Source organism: Arachis hypogaea, chromosome 20 (assembly GCF_003086295.3).
Source record: "Arachis hypogaea cultivar Tifrunner chromosome 20, arahy.Tifrunner.gnm2.J5K5, whole genome shotgun sequence".
NCBI classification, from domain to species: Eukaryota; Viridiplantae; Streptophyta; class Magnoliopsida; order Fabales; family Fabaceae; genus Arachis; species Arachis hypogaea.
The window spans coordinates 116,428,971-116,446,035 of record NC_092055.1 but is presented as its reverse complement, the minus strand read 5'-3'; the positions used below and the strand labels follow the sequence as shown (position 1 = coordinate 116,446,035).

Here is a 17,065-nt window from a genome sequence, read left to right as displayed (position 1 = left end):
GTGTTATTTTTATTAAAATTAGACCGGACAAATCAGTTTAGTCGAAAAACCAATAAATTAAATTTTAAATCGGTCAAAATTAATATTTTTTTATAAAAATAACTACAATATCTCTATTATAAAATATATATATATATATATATATATATATATATATATATATATATTGAAAATTCTAAATCCTAACCCTATGACGACAGTGAAGAAAAAGGCTAGAATTTAGAGGTATTGTAGTCATTTTTTTTATAAAAAATAATATTAATTTATACCAGTTTAAAATTTAATTCACCATTTTTTCAGTTAAATTAATTTTTCTGGCCTAATTTTGACAAAAATAACACAATTTAATCGATTATATATATTAAATTTTAATTATTAAAAAACATCTTTAAAAAAAGACGTTTTAGACGTGTTTATGTGAGTGGCTCCCTAAAAATAATACACAACCACAATGCTATAATTGTAAACCCCGCTAAAATCGGTAAATTATTAGCTAATAAATTGAATTTTTATTAGGAAAGCTAAAATACAAAACTAATATCAAAATAGGATAGAGCTCGTCGAAACGAGAATTTTGATACCAATTTCGAAAATTTGGCCCAGAATCGGACCGGAAGGGTCGAACCGGTTGAACCGGAACCCAAACCGAGCCCGTTGGTCCAACCGGACCCATAACATAAATGAAGCAGCAGCTTCATCTTCTCCATTTCACAAAAGCAACGAAACACACAGCAAGAGGGGAGGAGAAGAAACCTAACCCTCACCTTTCCTTCTCACCATCATAACTCCTCCGTCCGGGCTCCAATCGCCGCACCGTTCGCGGCCACGCGCTTAGCGCGTCGAGCTCTACCTTTCTATCTGAACAATTTCACTGGAAAGCCTCCTATTAAGTTCAGAATTTCTATCCCTCTTTCTTGGGTAAACTTGAAAACATATGGTGAATCTTGTCCAATTTCTATGTTCTAGGTTCAAGTTAGCTTTCGGAACATGTGGGCTCAAGCTATTGAGCATATGGGTATGGTAAGAACACTGTAACCCTAGCTCAATCTTGTAATTGTGATAGAAAACTAATTTGGAACATATATATATGTACTAGGTGTAGGTTAAGTGGGTGTTTATGCATTGGAATTGATTTAGGATTACTTGGAGGTTTGTTGGTGACCAAGGCTTACTTTGGGGCTGTTTAATTGAGCTTGGAGGGGCTGTAATTTTGTGTTGAGAGGTTGCCTTGGGTGAATTAAGTGATCGGCCAAGGTATAGTTTAAGTTTCGCACGTTTAATATTTACGGTGTTGTGAAAACTTAGGTTAGAGGAACCATAGGATAAGTTGAATTGTTGGTTGTATTTAATGATTAGCCTTGTAATGTTGTTGGAATATATTTGTTGGTGGATATATATTAGAATTATGAGGTGTGGAAGTTATTAATGGTGTGCTCTTATATTTATTTATGATGGATTAGGATTGGTGTTTGTTAATAAGGATGTAGAGTTGTGTTATGGTGGTATTGCATATACTGTAACTAATTATGTAATGATCGGAATTGCATGAGACTAATTTTGGGCTAAACTCAGGAATATAAGGAACTAAACTGGAAAATTTGGGACCTTTTTGTTAAATATACAATTTATGGCAAATTTTTAAAGTTAGGTTGTTAAATCTGTCCTGCAGCAGAAAAGGTCAAACAGGGCAGCAACTTGTTTGTCTTGCTGCGACTTCTACGAGTTGATTTTTGGAGCGAAACTAATTTTTTTATAAAATTTGATTAACTTGATTTATTTCTCTAAAACTTCAGAATTTTAAGAGTTGAGGATTGGGAGTTGTGAATTTTTGAATATTGGTTATCAAAGCTGAAAAAAACAGATTTCAGCAAGCTATGCATCAACTTCCAATGCTTGTAACTCTTAGAATTGAATAGAAATTGGGTTGCAACTAAAACACACTTGTTTCTAGATGAGCTAGGAGTTTCCAAACCAAAATTTAGCTTAATTGGAGTTTTGTAATAAAAGTTATTCAAATTGAAAGGTACTAAACTTGTTGGTTTCTAAAATAGATTTTGACTCATTTTTACTTAACTTTTAGGTAATGTAACTTCTTCATTAAAAATGGTATTAACTCAGAACTAATTGAGAAAGAAACCTGGATGAGCAAAGTTTAACTACATTAATTTTTAAAGTCATTGGATTTAACTTGGATTTTATATTGAATTTTGAATATCACATGCTGTTGCTGTTTTTCTGGTTTTATGCACTGCAGAGTAGTCACGGTTTTTCCTTTATTCCTGATGCTAGAGAAATCAGAAAATTATGATCTTTGGTTTGTTAGAAATCTTATTTCAAGATGAACGCCTGGACATAAAGTTTGCACAATTTCTAGTTCATTTGTTATATTAAAAACAGAAAAGAAAATAGAGTGTCGAGGATGTCTTAGTGATAGTCATGAGTTCGAGAAGTTAAAGTTTAATCTTCGTGTGATGTGATTGATTTAATGTTAGAGTTGGGTTGATGTTAAGATTATTCGATATTAAAAAGGTTGAGAACAGTTTGATAAATGATTTGGTCGGGACCCGAAAAGGGTAAACGTGATGAATTATAAGAGAATGATGTGAAAGCTAAATGAACACATGTTGTTATAACTATAAAGAACGAATGTAAGGAAATGATGATGATAAATGATGAGATTTGGGAATGACTGTGTGTGGCCGAAATGGTCGATATGGCAAGTAGAGGACGAAAGTTCCCTCTCTTGTCGTGATGCAGATGTGGGGAAGGTGGAAAGGCACTCTCCTTCGTATTGTTTCCCCCACATTCTTCTCTGGTTGCAAGGTGGAAAGGCACACTCCTTCGATGTGGAAAGGCACTCTCCTTCGTTTATGATCCTTCTGGAGATGCGCAACCTAGAGACCAATGTCTGGGTTAGCTACCAGATGTGTTGGGTTCTGGCAAAATAACCGACACGTGAGCTCACGGCCAGTAGGATAGACATTCATCATATGTATATGTGTGCTTTGTTTGCTATGCCTTAATTGGGAATGCCTAATTGATATATATCACATGCTACTTGTATATTTGCTACTTGTATTATCTGTTCATTACTTGTACTTGAACTTGTTTGGTTGTTTGTTCCTGTTGCATTATGGATGATGGAGGGATGGAGGAAATGGAGAAATGGTTTGGTGATAGGTGTAGATTGAAATTGAGTAAGTTAGGTAGATTTAGAATACCTACCCCTGTTTATGGTTTTTGTTTAGTAATTAAGTTGGATAATTGTATAACGGAGTTCTAGGATTGCCTATGGCATTCTCAGGACCCTATTTATTATACGCGTGGCACTTTTACCATGCTGAGAACCTCCGGTTCTCATTCCATATTGTATTGTTGTTTTTCAAATGCAGGTCAAGAGGCTCCTCGTTAGGCGTCTGGATCCTGGAAAGCGAAGTAGTCCTTGGGTGTATTTTGGCTTATGGCTGTATATATGTATATATATGTTTAGCTTACTCTCCAAGTAACTTATGTATGCTGCTCCTCTTAGAGGTTGAGGGAGAGTTAGGAGTTTATTTTGGTATTTTGGGATATTTTGAGAACACTTATGTATGTTTATATGTATATATATACCCTCTGGCCATCCTAAGCTTCGCAGGATGAGTCAGGGGCTAGTTATGCTGCTTCCTTGGTTGTCCTTTATTCTTTTGCTTATCTTTATCTTGTTCCTATTAGGTTTCTTAGCACGCAAGTAATCCTTTCCTGAGCGTTGCGCTTTTTATTTTGCGATTTTGTTTTACCCATTTTTTTAAGGCTCCTAGTTAAATATCTTTTTCTTTATTATTATTATTATTATTATTATTATTATTATTATTATTATTATTATTATTATTATTATATATATATATATATATATTACTATTCTTAGAGGTCGTAATACCTTACTATCTCAGTCTTATGACTTAAGCATAAGATTAAGTATGGTAGGATGTTACAATAATCTCATCCAAATACAAACTCAAAAGTCAAATAACAAAAGAAATAACAAAAAATACGGGGGCAAAACAAGTGTTGGTAATGCGGCTTTCCATTCACTATTTATAAAGGAACATATCTCCAAGCTGGGTCTATTTTTTTGTGCATTAGAAGAAGTTTGTGATTAGTTATCATTGAAATTATGAGGATGAAGAGCTTCATTTGAACAAAGAGGATTAGAAGCTAAATTATTCTCAGCAGATGCATTATTATCCCTAGATGCTTCTTGATTAATGCTCTTATCCATACCTAAAAATTATTAGTAACCTAATAACAAATTAACAATATTACAACAACCAAATTAATGTAAATCAGTAAACAATAAAATTAAAGAATAAGTAAATTACTGGAACCTCAACATCATCAACATAATATCAAGTAAATCATAGAATATTAAAATCAAGATTCTAAGAACAATCCTAAATCAAATCACATAATGAGAATAAGTCAACAACTATTGAGGAAGAAAATGCAAAAAATCACATATTCACAATCCTAAAAAATAAAAAGAATACCTTCGCGGTAGAACTGGAAGCACAGAAGTAAGGGAGCATCGGAAGGCTGTACGCTGCAGGACTGGAAAAGAGGTGGCCCAGACTGCCGCAGAACTAGAGCAGGAGGAGGGTGGAGCGTGGCGGAACTGGAGCAGAGAAGGGTGGCACGTCGCGGAACTATAGCAGAGGAGGGTAGAGCATCACAGAACTGGAGCAGAGAAGGGCTAAAGCTCAATGGAATAGAACCGGTGCGGAGGAACGACTGACGATGGTGGAACAAAGAAGCGGCTACACGATGGAGGAACGATCAACGATGCGAGACGATTTGGAAAGGCTTCGAGTAGTGGCAGAGATGACCGTAGCAGGGAAGGAGGCTTTGAGCAGTTGCGACGGTGGCGGTGACTAGACGGGAAAAGTGTGGGAGTGAGGGAGGAGTTTGAAAGGTTTTGGGAGTTTGACCGACCAATTCCCAGCCAATTTGGTGGTTTAATAACGGTTTTTAAATATGGCAGTTATAACTTCTAACCGAATTGCAAATCTTGTCAGTTTACAGTTCGACCAGCCGATTTGAACCGATTTTCAGAACCTTGGTTTGTATACGTAAGGCAAATAATACTATTATACATGTACAATGAATAGAATTATATGGAAATTATTGCAAAATTAGTAACTTGTACCAATATTTAAGGTGAAAAATTTTAAAATTGGACAAAAAATACAATGAATATATTTATATGGAAATCTTTGTTCCTCTTCTTCAAGTTGGCAACCTCGGTGCGAGCTACCTCTGCCAACTTCATAGCCTCTATCAACATCTTCTTTAAGTCCTTCAGCTTCTCTTCCACCTTGGTTACACGACGCTGCGCATGGGAAACTTTCCCTTGAAGCTCAGTCTCCCAGTCTGACAAGCGCTGAATCTCGTCGCCTGCATCTTTAACTTTCTTCTCAACATCGAGTCTCTCTTCCTCAGCTGCCTCTTTCTAGTGCTTCAACAAAGACATGTCAGCATGTGCTTGTCTGAGCTTACTATTCAAAGTGTGGCATTGAGCCAAGACCAACTCTATCCTCCTAGCTATGGCAGTTGAATGTAGAAGGCTTTGATAGGCCCACTTGGCCTGGGCAAGCAAGGCCACAGTCTGTGATAAAATCTCTAGTTCTTGACAACTTGTGGGTATCGATGAAAGTGGTAACATCAAAGTGATTCTCCATGATAGAGAGGGCTTTCTCCCTTCCCGTTTCCTCTTTTTCCGGTCAGGAATCTCCTGCAGCCCATTATCACCCTTAGGACCTCCCGAGGTCTGGCCCTCAAAGTTTTCCAAAGTGATAGTGTAATCTTCATCAGTCTAAAATCCTTTTGCAGAGTGACCATTCACGTGAGGAATTTTGACATGAAAGGCCATCTCGACCTCTAGTGTAGCCTCTTCCTATTCCTCAGCAAGTTTCTCATCAAGCGAGAAAGGGTTATGTGTTCGCCGGCCATCCCAACTAAAAAAGGAGAGGAATTATTGTTAACATAGGGAAAAAAGGTATTGATGAAGGTAGTAATAAAGCATCGACTTGTCAACGTGTGTGCAACCTACTTCTCAGTTACCCATAACCAAATAGGGATTCAAAGGGTTAGAACAAAAAATCACCGATAACACATTGGCAATGTTTCGATTCTGTTGTCCTACCTAAACCTTCGTAGGTAACTTTGATCAAATAATTATCCCCAAAACCAAAGGTCCAATACGTTGGGAATCGATGTTTTCCTTCAAGGGTCAACAAAAAAAGATGACGACCTCAAGCCAGCCTCACCTTAAAATACTCTTCTTTTGAAACCATGAAAATTACCCTTAAAGATTCCAAGGATTTTCCGGTTCTATACTACTCAGATGGAAAGTTACCATTTCCTATGTTTGCTTTCCCGGGTTTGGTTTGTAAGAAAAAAGTATAAAAACACTTCAACTCTGGCAGGGATCTCTAGGTTGCCACAAACCTGCTCGAAGTGTAAAACCCGGTCAAACCATAATTAAGTAAATAATAAATTAAATATGAGCGAATATGATTAGAAAATTTATCAATCAGAATTTGATAATTTAAATATGATATTTGGAATTAGTGGATTTTTCTGAGTTGGAAAATATAGTTTTCTACGTAAAAATGCACACTGAAATTTGACCAGCAGTAACAGCTGAGATCTGTCCGGTACTACAGCTGAATAAATTAATTATAAGTGAATAAGGTTAAAAAATTAGAAATTATAATTTGGGAAGCTAGAAATATTTAAAATACGATTTAAAACTCTAATCTTAAAGGTTTTGGCCCAAAATTGGGCCAACGGGCTAAACCAAGAGAGGGCCCAAGACCCAACATATATATGGCCTTATTAAGGCATTCAGCAGCCACAACTCCCCCATTTTGTGTGTTTCACGTTGAAGAGAAGAGACGGAAGAAGAGAGAAAAGCCTAACCTTCCTTGAAACTTCGAACCACCATAACTTGAGCTACGGAGCTCCAATCGACGAGCCGTTTACGGACATGTGTCGTGCTTCTCCTCCTCTTCAATTCTATCTAGGTATTATGGTGAGCATTTCGTTCTTCTCTGCCCAGTTTTGATTTTTCCCTCTGAAAATGTGATTGGTTATGGGTGTTGAGGGATTTTATGATTTTGGTTGTTTAGGAGTGCTCTAGTATGAGCCATGGATGATATTCATCAACCAATTTTGTGAGTTAAGGTAAGGAACCCTCTAACCCTTGTGATTTATCAATTTCATGAATCCTAGGTTGATTATAAGTGTGAAAATTGATTATGTTAGAGTATTGAGTGATTTTGGTGCACAATTGGAAGATTGATATTGCTTGTGGGGATTTGGTGAGGCTTGGAGTTAAGGGTTGGTGGAGACTTTCAAGAAGAAGCTCAATTATTTTGGGTACAAGAGATACGGTTTAAGTTTCATTTTAAGTACTGTGTGGTGTGATGAGAATTCCTAGGCTAGATGCCCCTAGGATTAGGTTTGGATTATGTAAATGGTTGGTATTAATATGCATAGTTGATGTGTTATGTAAATTAATGATTGATTTGAGAATTGTGTGAACTTACGTGTTTGGTATGTTGAGAAATTTGATAAAATTGGATAATGATTGATGGTTTGTGGAATAAGTATTGAATTGTGAATTTGGGCCGGAGGCCGTAGATTTTGGGCCGGAGGCCGGAAAAGGTAAGGACGGTAGGTATATGGTTGGTGATTGGTGACTGAATGAATGATAGTGATATATAAGTGTTTGAGTATGAAGTTTTGTTGATTATTGAACCTGAAAGCTTGGATGTTGCTTGAATTGAATTATTGAGCTAAGATTAATGAAAATAGAGAATTGATGTGTGATAGATTGAATAAGGAATTTGGAATGTGGTTCTGGTTGAATTGGTAAAGTTTTGGTTGGATTAGAAGAGGTTTGAAAAGAATATTTTTGAAAATTGAGGTTTGTCAAAGTTTTGGTAAAAATGAGTTTTAGGCCAATTTTGACGGATCATAAATTAAGCGTCAAAAACTTAAAAATTGAATGAAACTATTTTTAAATTAAATATGGCTTTGAGGGCTTTAAAATGAGATAAAGTTTGTAGAAAATGGATTTTTGTAGAGGAAGTTATGACCGTTTAAAGTTTGGTGTCAAAATCTGAATTCTGTGATGTTGCAGAATTTTTTTATTTCTGGTTTGTGTGCGCATGCACAGGCCTGTGCGCACGTACACACGGGGATATGGCTGTTGTTGGAAGCGCTAGCACACCCTGTGCGCACACACAACCAACGATGTTTTGCAAGCTGTGCGCATGCACAGACCTGTGCGCCCGCACACGCTGGGAAGTGCATTCTGTTAGGGGCGTTCGCATGTTCTGTGCGTACACTCAACAATGAAATTTTACTTTTTGTTCATACGCACAGCCTTGTGCACACGCACACTTTCTGAAAATTCTTCTGGGCGTGCGTACGCACAACCCTGTTTTTCAAAGAAAACTTTATTTTTAACTATTTTACCTTTCCAACAAGCTTGCAACCTTTCGTAACACTTACTTAAGACCTTTTTACCAGTTTTAGGGTATTGAATCAAGGGTGAGAATAGTAAAAGAATAAAAGGGGTAATTGTGGTTATGAGTTTAGAGGACGGTGACTTAAGCTTGGTAAGTTTCGTGGATGAAATAAGAAGAGAATTAATGATGAATCATGAAAATGATGATGATTATGAGATTGTTAGCGAGAGTGATGATTATGATGAGATTGTTAATGAGAATGATGATGATTATGAGACTGATAAAGAGAATGATGATGATTATGAGATTGTTGATGAAAATGATAATGATTAAGAGATTGATATTGATATTGAATATGAACCTAATTGTGATACACCTGCCTGGGTAGATGTAGTGGCATTGATCCACTTGCTCCGGGGCGTGCTGAGATATACCTGCCTGGGTAGATGCAGTGGAGTGATTCCGCTTGCTCTGAGTTTGGTGTGAAATTCTTGGGGTAGATGTAGTGGTTAGCCCCCACTTGCTCCCAATCGAGTTTGAATTGAGATTTGTGAAATTATCTGAGTTTCAGATTTCCTTGGGTAGATGCAATGGGTCGGCTCCACTTGCTCCAGGTTGAGATCCGAGATTCTGTTGACTCTGCGTCGTAAGATGTAGCCGGACACTTATACCTTTCCGGATGAGCTCTTCACCATGGATATTTTATTTTGATTTTTGATCTGGGGGATGCACGCTCGCAGGAATTGTCCAATGGTTAACTACCAGGATATGTCGGGTTGGCTTTGTAATCGAGATAATATCATCGGCCATAGGGTAGGCATTCATCATTTTGCATATGTTTGATTTGTTTGGGTTCTCTTATTTGTATTGGTTTGCCTAATTGTATATGCCATACTATGTGATTATGTGCTATTTTCCTTACTTGAATCTACTTGTGTATTACTTGTCTGCATTGCTTGTGTTTGTACAACTGAGAGGTCCCTCATACTGGTATCGGTTGACGCTGAGGGCATTCTTGCTGAAATGGAATAATGATATGATTAATTTAAAATGATGATTATTGAATGAGGTAATTTGAGCTCTTTGGGTAGACGCAGTGAAGTGATTTCACTTGCTCCAGGTGAGGATATGAGGTATTGATATAGGATCGCTGAGACAGAATAGCTGGTGATAGTTTTGTTTATGATTTTGATTCTGATTTGTTGGAGAGTTAGAAAGTTGGGAAGCACGAGGAAGATGAATTAGATTTAGCATTCCCTTATGACATTTGCCTATTTTTGGATTAGCGAGAACATAGGATGAATATTTGGTGAAAGGAAGTTTAGGATGCTTAGTGAGTTTTTCTTACAATGCATTGTATTTATTTGGCACTTTTACTGTACTGGGAATCCATGGGTTGGGGGTTCTCATTCCGTATATATCTCTTGTTTTTCAGATGCAGGTCTAGGTGCTCAGTAGTGAGCTGTGGTTTCTCTGAAAGACGGCGGATACCTCTAAGATCTCTTATTTACTTTTGCTTAGATTCTATCCGCCTTCGTTTTTAAAGAATTCATGCTATGTATTTAATCCTTTTGAAAACTTTCCTATAGAGGCCCTTGTGTATCATTTGGGAGAGATTAGGAGATATAGTTGTCAAACTGCTTTTATACTGTACCCTAGCCGGCCTAAACTTCACGGGTCGCGACTAGTGGCTAATTATTTCTGTTATATATCTATATTTTGTTTTATCTTATTCTTCTTGAGGAAATAATCTTTATATCGTCTCAATTCTCGCTTTACCTTCTTTTTGTCGATATGTGAGCACTATGACTTCGCGATTTTATTTTACTCCTTTTCAGGATTCTCGATTAATACTCCTATCAATTATACTTATAACTATGTATTAAAAATCCACCTTGAGAGTCGTACCACCTTATTATCATTGACTTATGACTCGAGCATAAGGATTTGAATATTATGGTGTTACATTTATGGTATCAGATCTGTTCGTCCTCGTGAGCCTGAGAGATGGACTGCTTATGCTTCGATGCATACTCTGAGTTTATGCCTATGCTAGTTACGGTATCTAACCGATACATCTAGCATGAAGTTCATGAGTGTACCTTTGGTAATTTGAAGCACTTAACTTAAGATATTGAGTCTAATCACCTCGATATTGCTTGTCTGGTATGCACAAGACCCGAATAGTATCTCATGGACATGAGCGAGGTACTCGGGGAGGAATTTCCTAGGATGAACCGATGAGGGAACGCGAGATAGGAATCTTGGCAGTGGTGTATATGAGATTAGTGCGTTGGTTTTGGATTCTTGAGTGAGATACTTGGAGGCGGATAGTTGATTGGATGATTTGTTTAATTAGGCTTGAATTGATTGTGACTTGATGATTTAGAGTAGATGGGGCTTGTAATTGACATTGGTATAGTGGAATTTGAATTGGGATGAAATTTTGTAAAAATCGAGCACTTGTGTAGAATTTGGAGGATGACAAATTGTTAGGCAGTTGATATTATAGGTTTTGAACAATTAGGTAATGTGAGTATAGAGATAAGGGATTTTTGAGAGGTTGTTATTGAGTCTCACGATGAGCGTAAGCATTATTTCTATCAGGTTGAGAAAGCTTAAAAGTGGGCCTAGGTTTTGTGATTCGATAAGGGAATATGACATGAATTCATGATTAGATTTTTAGTGGTTAATAATCAGAGTGACGCAGCGGAAGCAGTAACACAGGATAGTTATGTATAGGAGGTGTAAAGTCGACTAAGATGTCTTAAGCTTGAAATACTCGAAGGGTTTCGAGGGTTAATGCAAGTAATGATTATCAGATAATTGAAGTTAATTGTGTTTTGACTAATTTCGGAGTGGATACGAAAATTATTATTGGTATGCAATTAGATTTAGGTGATAAGTACGTACCAATTGATGTTTTTGAGAGATAAGTATTACGATTTGATCATGATGACCTTAGATTTAGATTAAAATGTATAATGATTGGATTTAAAGACGAATTTAGTAAACATTAAATTGAAATGCTGATGGTGTACAGAGATTGATTTTAGGGAAACCGTGAAGGGCAGTAAACCCAAATTTATAGGGGAGGTTCTGATGGAATTCTGAAGGAACTTGAAGAGTTTAGAAATCTTAAGTTATGATATCAATCGGTAGTTTTAGCTTAGAAAGTTTTATGAAGGGTGAGATGAACATAACATTTGGTTAGTTATTGAGAGAAACATATAAGAAGCTAAGAGTATAACGGATAAATATAGCTTAAGCTGGAATCGGGAATAGGGTGTTAGAATTGATGTTAAATAATGGTAAAAGAATGGCAAGAGATCGGTTGAATATGAGAGAGCTTATATGAAGATTTGATAGCGAATTTTCGAGGATGAAAATTTCTGTTAGGTGGGTAGGATGTAAAACCTGGTCAAACCGTAATTAAGTAAATAATAAATTAAATATGAGAAAATATGATTAGAAAATTTATCAATCAGAATTTGATAATTTAAATATGATATTTGGACTCAGTGGATTTTTCTGAGTTGGAAAACATAGTTTTCTGCGTAAAAACGAACACTGGAATTTGACAAGCAGTAACGGCTAAGATCTGTCTAGTACAACAGCTGAATAAATTAATTATAAGTGAATAAGGTTAGGAAATTAGAAATTATAATTTGAGAAGCTAGAAATATTTAAAATGCGATTTAAAACTCTAATCTTAAAGATTTTGGCACAAAATTGGGCCAACGGGCTAAACCAAGTGAGGGCCCAAGACCCAACATATATATGGCCTTATTAAGGCCATTCAGTAGCCACAACTCCCCCATTTTGTGTGTTTCACATTGAAGAGAAGAGAGGGAAGAAGAGAGAAAAGCCTAACCCTCCTTGAAACTTCAAACCACCATAACTTGAGCTACGAAGCTTCAATTGACGAGCCATTTGCGGACACGCGTTGCGCTTCTCCTCCTCTTCAATTCTATCTAGGGATTATGGTGAGTATTTCGTTCTTCTCTGCCCAGTTTCGATTTTTCCCTCTAAAAATGTGATTGGTTATGGGTGTTGAGTGATTTTATGATTTTGGTTGTTTAGGAGTGCTCTAGTATGAGCCATGGGTGATATTCATCAACCAATTTCATAGGTTAAGGTAAGAAACCCTCTAACCCTTGTGATTTATCAATTTCATGAACCCTAGGTTGATTATAAGTGTGAAAATTGATTATTTTAGAGTATTGGGTGATTTTGGTGCACAATTGGAAGATTGATATCACTTGTGGGGCTTTGGTGAGGCATGGAGCTAAGAGTTGGTGGAGACTTCCAAGAAGAAGCTCAATTATTTTGGCTACAAGAGGTAAGATTTAAGTTTCATTTAAGTACCGTGTGATGTGATGAGAATTCCTAGGCTAGATGCTCTTAGGATTAGGTTTGGATTATGTAAATGGTTGGTATTAATATGCATAGTTAATGTGTTATGTAAATTAATGATTGAGTTGAGAATTGTGTGAACTTGCATGTTTGGTGAGTTGAGAAATTTGATAAAATTGGATAATGATTAATGGTTTGTGGAATATGTATTGAATTGTGAATTTGGGCCGGAGGCCGTGGATTTTGAGTCGGAGGCCAGAAAAGGTAAGGACGGTAGGTATATGGTTGGTGATTGGTGATTGAATGAATGATAGTGATATATAAGTGTTTGAGTATGAGGTTTTGTTGATTATTGAACTTGAAAGCTTGGATGTTGCTTGAATTGAATTATTGAGCTAAGATTGATGAAAATAGAGAATTGATGTGTGGTGGATTGAATAAAGAAGTTGGAATGTGGTTCAGGTTGAATTGGTAAACTTTTGGTTGGATTAGAAGAGGTTTGAAAAGAGTATGTTTTGAAAATTGAGGTTTGTCAAAGTTTTGGTAAAAATGAGTTTTAGGCCAACTTTGACGGATCATAACTTGAGCCTCAAAGCTTAAAATTGAATGAAACTTATTATAAATTAAAGATGGCTTTAAGGGCTTGAAATTGATATAAAGTTTGTAGAAAATGGATTTTGTAGAGGAAGTTATGACCGTATAAAGTTTGGTGTCAAAATCTGAATTCTGTGATGTTGCAGAATTTTATGATTTCTGGTTTGTGTGTGCACGCACACATGGAGATATGGTTGCTGTTGGGAGCGCTAGCATGCCCAGTGCGCACACACAACCAACGAATTTTGCAAGCTGTGCGCACGCACAGACCTGTGCGCCTGCTGTAAGAACCACAACTAATCAACCGGTTAACTAAGTGATTAATTACCCAAAATTAGATTCCGAAAAGTTAGAGAGAGAATTTGAGGATTTAAAGGTGATTTTCGAATTCAGTAGGTCTCTCTGAGTCAGAAAATGTGCTTTCTGTAAAAAACCATAAAAAACCGCATACCAGCAGTTGAACCGGTTAAACCGGTTCAAGTCTGCCCGGTACCGCATGAGGAAAAGTGAAAACCGGCGAAAACCTTAGAAAAATATTGGAAATGAAAATCGGGCGTTAATTTTAAAGGTTTGGCCCGAAGTTGGGCCAAACGGACTAAAAACGCTAACGGGTTGGACCGGGCCCAAGTTGGGCCCAAGCCCAACATATAAAAGGCTCATTAAATGAACCAAATCAGCCACAACACTAAACAAACACAACACTCATGCTGAAAAGAGAAAGGGGAGGAGAGGAAGAAGGAACACTATTCATCTCCTTCTTCTCTAGCTAATATCTTGAGCTACGGTGCTCCGATTTGCGTGCCGTCAGCGGCTACGCATTTCTTGCAAAGAGCTCTACAAATCCCATGTAAGAAACTGGTAAGGAAAGCACGAATCCCTCTCAGTTTCTCTCCTCAAAATTTCGGGTATATAGGGTTTTTGATTAAATGAGTTTTTGTGATTCTTGGTGTTTAGATTTGCTCTAATCCTTGCTTAGCCTTGGATTCTTGCTAGTAAATCTGTGGGAGAAGGTAAGAGCCACTAAATCCTTGTGAAATTATGTTTAATTGAAACCCTAGGTTGATTTGAGGTGATTTATATGTATATAGTTTGATTATTGTGGCTTTGGGAGCTCTTGGAACTTAATTGTGCTTATTGGAGTGGAAGTGAAAGCTTGGAAATTGGTTAAAAGCTATTTGGTGATCAATTTGAGTTTTGGTGCATAAAGGGAATCGGCCAAGGTATGGTTTCGGTTTCCTCTATGTAGTATATAATATTCATGGACACATAGGCTAGTGACCAATAAGATAGGTTGAACTAAAATGATGGTTGGTTTGTTAAATGTTGATAAAATTGATGAATGTTGGGTTGATTGTGATGAATTTTAATGATGTGATGATGTTGAATGATTGTATGGATTGGAAATTGATTCCTTATGATAATTGTAGTGTTATGATTTATGAAATGGTGGGTTTGATGGTGATTTTGATCATAAGTGTTATATAATTGATGTTGGAATTGGGAGAAATGAAATAAGAAGGAGAATGTGGTAAGGTTGGTGTATTATGGTATAACTAGTACATTTTGATGAAAAGTGGTGTTTTGAATGGCTTGAAGTGATTTGGTATGGGTATGGTAATAAATTTTGGAAATTGTGAAGTTTGGTAAAATTGGGTTTTTGATGAACTTTGTACGATCATAACTTCTGCCTCGGTTTTCGAAATTGAGTGAAATTCATTTAGAATGAAAGATCTTTGAAAACCCTTTAAATTGATATAAAGTTCGTAAAAATTAGAATTTTGTAGAGAGAGTTATAATCATTCAAAGTTGGTGTTAAAAATATGAAATTCTGCAAAGTTTCAAAATTTCATGATTTCTGATATATGCGGGCACACACACTCGTGCGGACGCACACGCTGCAAAAATTTTGACCTGTGTGGATGCACACATTCGTGCGCACACATAGGCAGGAAAGTGCGTTCTGGTCGCAGCGCTAGCACAGCTTGTGCGCGCACATATCCAAGGAAAAATTTCAACTTGTGCAGACGCACACGTTGGGGAGGCTAGTCTGTTGGGGGCGCTGTGCGAGCACGCAGATCCTTATAAAAATTGACACCTGTGCGTATGCACACTTCAGCACGTACGCACACATTTCAAAACTCTCAGGAGTGTGCGCATGCACACACCCCTATGCGGCTGCACACGTCCTATTTCTTAAAATTTTCTTGTTTTTCAACTATTCTACCTTCCCAACAAGGTTGTAAGCTTCTAAAACACCATTTTAAGAGTTTTGGGCTAAATTTTGAATATTAGAACATGGGATATAACTTAAGGGTTCTAGAACATGGTTTTTTGATAAATTAGAAAATGGAGGCCTAGGTTTCTGGCGTGCTGAGAATGATTTGACGTTGGGTGGAGGATAAGTGATATATGAGATAAGAAATGATGAACTTTGACATTAGGAACTGAGTTATGAATGGATAGTGGTTGAGATGAGTCGAGGACTCAGATTGAGACGATGGATCTCTGTATACTGAAAATATTTTCTGAAAACCACTGAAATATTGCTTTTACTAAGAATATGAGACGCTATGCGCCCGACAGGGATGGCGGTTGGATCCCGCCTGTCGAGGTAGCGACGGTGGCGTAAGGGCGGTGGTTCGTCCCGCTTGCATTGAGATGTGAGGTCTGTGGCAAGAGTATCCCGCTCGCATCCCTTCGGACCTATAGAGCGTGCAGGTGCCAGTACCTGGACAGTGATCCGGGCACTATATCTCGGGGGTTCCCATATGAGAAATCCGAAGGGCGATGTCTCCATGGAGATGTGTCGGATTGGTAGTTGAACCGACAATGTGATATCACAGCCAGTAGGGCAGGCATTCATCATATGCATTTTCTATCTGTTTGTATGATTTGTTTACTTGTAATGGCTTGCCTAATTGAATAACATGCTTACTTGCTATCTGAATTATTTGTCTCATATGCTTCTACTTGTGTTTTACTTCCATTGTTTATTACATGTGTTTTCTTCTGGGATTGAGGAGGTTTGGAAGGCGGTGGCAATGGGATCGCATGGAGGATAGGTTGGTGAAGGTTGTGGGACAGCGGTGTATGGTTAGAGTAAAAATCCTTAAGATAGATCACCCGGTTTATTTGTAATGAGGTTATTACTATGCTTAATTGTTTTTTAGAATGCTTTAAGCTTGAATCTTGTGATGGATATGGAGCTTAGGATTGCCTTTAGCGTCCCGGGGTCTTATATCTTACATCACTTGGCACTGTTACCATACTGAGAACCTCCGGTTCTCATACCATATCTTTGTTGTGTTTTTCAGATGCAGGTCGCAACCCACCTTGGTGAGTTGTTTTGGATGGTGACAGGAGCGGAGGATCTTGAATTTCGTTGGAATCTTTTTGGTTTATTTTGTTTTTATGTCTCTCACTTTTGTATTTTGTTTAGCCTAGAGGCTTGTATTTGAGAGAAAAACTTGTATAAGCTGTTTTTAAACTGTCAGGTTTCTATATGGTCTGTATATGGCTAGCCGGCTTAAAACTCCGTGAGTCGAGGCTAGTTTCTTATGATATTATACTATGATACTATTCCCTCGTTTATATCACCT

The 17,065-nt window shown here is 37.2% G+C and overlaps 1 long non-coding RNA gene across 1 annotated transcript; it reads left to right on the top strand.

Moving 5' to 3' along the window:
• The first annotated feature begins 725 nt into the window (after positions 1 to 725).
• On the top strand, positions 726 to 3,664 carry LOC140182825 (uncharacterized). The gene is made up of 2 exons (XR_011878989.1): positions 726 to 1,020; positions 1,097 to 3,664. It is a non-coding gene; the product is annotated as an uncharacterized lncRNA (long non-coding RNA).
• The last annotated feature ends 13,401 nt before the right edge of the window (positions 3,665 to 17,065 follow it).